The sequence below is a fragment of the Anser brachyrhynchus genome (genome assembly GCF_964034855.1).
Source record: "Anser brachyrhynchus genome assembly, chromosome: 24".
NCBI lineage: Eukaryota > Metazoa > Chordata > Aves > Anseriformes > Anatidae > Anser > Anser brachyrhynchus.
The window spans coordinates 1,233,924-1,237,181 of NC_137717.1; positions in this window are offsets into that span (position 1 = coordinate 1,233,924).

Consider the following 3,258-nt stretch of genomic DNA (forward strand, 5'->3'; position numbering starts at 1 on the left):
TCGCTGGCTCGGGACGGGGCCTCGTGGGCCGTGTCCTGCCCCGGTTTCGGCAGGGCAAGCCCCGGGCAAGGTCGGGCGCGGGGGCAGCAGTGGCCGGCTGGGCTCGGATCCCTCACTGCTGGGTGCCCAGGACCCACGGAGCCCCCCTGCCCTGTGTCAGGAGATGCTGCAGGGTGGGCACGGGGAAGCTGCCCCCCCCCCCGCCCCCCCCAGCATTTTTTCCCCTTCTCCATCTCCCACAAAACCCACCTCGCTGTGCGATGGCAGCGGGCGAGCGAGCCCTTAATTAGCCACTTTAGGGATTTGGCTTTATTAATGGCATAAACGATTATGAAGCAAGAATTAAAGCTACCGGCCTCCAGCTAAAGGGCACGGCGCAGCGGGGATCATCTGTGCACACTGTGAGCCCCGGCCAGGGCCCGCCGGCTGCACGGGGGGCTCCCTCCCGGCCCCCTCCGCGCTCTTTCAGCCTCTGCAACAGCCCCCGTGCCCCCTGTTTCTGCCCCCCCCGTGGGCAGGGGGAGGCTGGAGCTCGGCCCCTGCTCGTGTGCCGCGTCCTGGGGCTACACGAGGGGTGGCTCGGCCGTGTCCCCTGTCAGGACTGAGCCCGTTTCTGCCCAGGTTTTAAACCCGCTGCCAAGCCAGTGCTGGGGTCCCAGGCTTGGGGGCACCCCAGCACAGGACCCCGGCACCCGTGGGCTCCCTGGTGTCTCTGGAGCTCGTTAGGCTCAGGTGTGGGATTAGCCCTAATTGCCTGCACTTTGATGGCCGCAGCCTCCTCCCCGAGGGATCCTCGTTACCTGCAGCAAACCTGCGCCCGGCATCTGGCTGCTAATCCCGGGATTAGCGGGCACGGGGCGGGGGGGGGCAGCAGATGGAGCCCGGCCAGGCCAGGACCCCCGGGGGGCTGCTCCCATGCCCGGCGCTACCCCGGCTCGGTTCGGGTGGGCCGGGACCACCGGGGTCCCCAGGGCAGGGGGACGAGGGGACAAGACGCCCCTGTCCTGTGCCTGCAGCCCCCCGGGGCCAGCGTCCCCTGGGAGGCTCACCCTGCTGCTCCCGGGGGAATTCCCACCCGGGATCTCCCCGGGGACATCATCCCCTCTGGGTCCCCGGGGAAAACCCCTGCGCTCACCGCCCCGTGACTCAAGGGAAAGGAGAAGTGCCCCCCCCCGGCTCCCCGCCGCCCTTCCCAGCTGCGGGGCCTTGCTGGGAACGCGCTCTCCCTGTGGGGACGAAGGGCCGGGAAGCAGCGGGGTGCAGGCGCCCCCCCTGGGCTGGGGGCTCTGCCCGGTGCCGTGGGTCGTGTTGCTGATCCCGGGGCAGTTGGGAGCCCCAAAATTGTGGCTTTGTTTGCTGCAGCTCGGCCAGCCCCGGCCTGGCTGCCCCGTGGGAGAAGGGGCTCTGCCACCCCCGGGGGGGCTCGTGCGGCTGCGCTTGGCCGTGTCCCCAAATACCTGCAGTGTGCTCAGGCTGAGCGAGGGGGGGGGGGACACAAAGCCGAGGGAAAAGAGAAGGAAATGGCTGCAGGGCTCCTTCCCCATCCCTGCAATGCCAGCTCCCTCGTCCCCCACCCCGGGGAGGCTGCGGGGGTCCCGGCCGGGCAGGGGGACCAGAGGGGGGTCCCGGTGGGAGCTGCCCCCGGGGCTGCGTCCTGGGGGGGGCCCTGCCCTGTGCCCCACAGCCGGACCCCCTCCTCCTGCGGGCCGAGCGCCCCACGGCTGCGTGCTAACCCCAGGGTCCCCGCTCAATGGGAGGAAGGAAATCCTCATCCTCGGGAAAGGCAGGACACGGCCGCTTCCTCCCGCCGCGGCGGGGAGGGGGCCGGGGCGCAGCACTCCAGGTGCCGGCACCGCGCTGCTCCCGGGGCACGGGGGTGGTGGGGGCACAGGGGACGGGCTGGGGACCCCCCCGGGCTGGCCACCAGCCCCAGCCCCAGCCCCTCGCTTTCCTGCTCCCTCTTCCTCTTCCTCGCCGTGCCCTCGGCCTCGCCGGCGTGGTGGCGGTGGCGGTGGCTTCGCTCCGGTGGCCTTTGCCCCCGCGGCGTCCCCGGCTGGGTGCTGGGCTCCTGCGCCGGGGTGCGGAGGCCTGGGGAGCCGGGGAAACTGGGGGGGCCGGGGAAAAACGGAGCAGGGGAAAGTCGGGGAGCAGGGGAAGGTGGGGAGCTGGGGGAAGGGGGAGACGGGGAAAGATGGGGGGCAGGGGAAGGTGGGGGAACGGGGAAGGTGGGGAGCGGGGGAAAAAGGGGGGAGCAGGGGAAAGATGGGGGGCAGGGGAAAGATGGGGAGCAGGGGAAGGTGGGGAGCAGGGGAAAAAGGGGGGAGCAGGGGAAAAAGGGGGGAGCAGGGGAAAGATGGGGAGCAGGGGAAGGTGGGGGAACGGGGAAGGTGGGGAGCAGGGGAAAAAGGGGGGAGCAGGGGAAAAAGGGGGGAGCAGGGGAAAGATGGGGAGCAGGGGAAAGATGGGGGGCAGGGGAAGGTGGGGGAGCACAGGAAAGCCCCCAGCCCCCAGCCCCGGCCCCCTCCCCGAGCCCCCTCCGACGCCCCCCGAGCCGCTCGGGCTCTCCGCGATCGCGGCCCCCCCTCGCACTCCCCGGGCGCCCCCTGGCGGCGTTGGCCCCCCACGAACAAAGGCGGGGGGCGGCGGCGGCTGCCGTGGGGCTCCTGGCTCCCGCTGCCCCCCCCCCGAGCCCGTGCCGAGCCCCCCCCCGGTGGGCGCCTGAAAAACGCCCCCGGCAGCGGCCCCCCCTCGGTGATGCGGCTCCTTGGGGCGGGGGGGGCGGGGTTCGCACCCCCGGGGGCTGGGGGGCGTGCAGGGCCCTGCCCCAGCCCCGTGCACCCGCCCGGGTTTGACCCCGTGTTTGAGGGCTCCCTGAGGGTCACCGCCACCGAGCCCCAGGGACGGGTGGCGCTGGGGGGGCTGCGCACACCGCAAGGCTCTCCCCCAGAGCAAGGGGATGCAGCACTTCCAAAACCTTTTTAGTTAAAAACCGCAACCTTCCCCTGCTGCCAGAGCACCAGTGAGTAGCGCAGGAATTTCTGCAGGGTCCCAGGAAAAGACAGGGTCAGGGCCCGCAACGGGACGCAGACGGGACGAAGCCGTTCCCGTCTTCCCCCCTGGTGCCAGCTGGAGCCCCGCAGAGCAGCACTCCTCGCACCTCTCAGCACTAAGCACTGCTGTTAATAAATTGCTCCTCTCGCACACAAGCAGGAGGCCATCTCATGGGACTTTACCAGACAACAAACACACAAACAACTG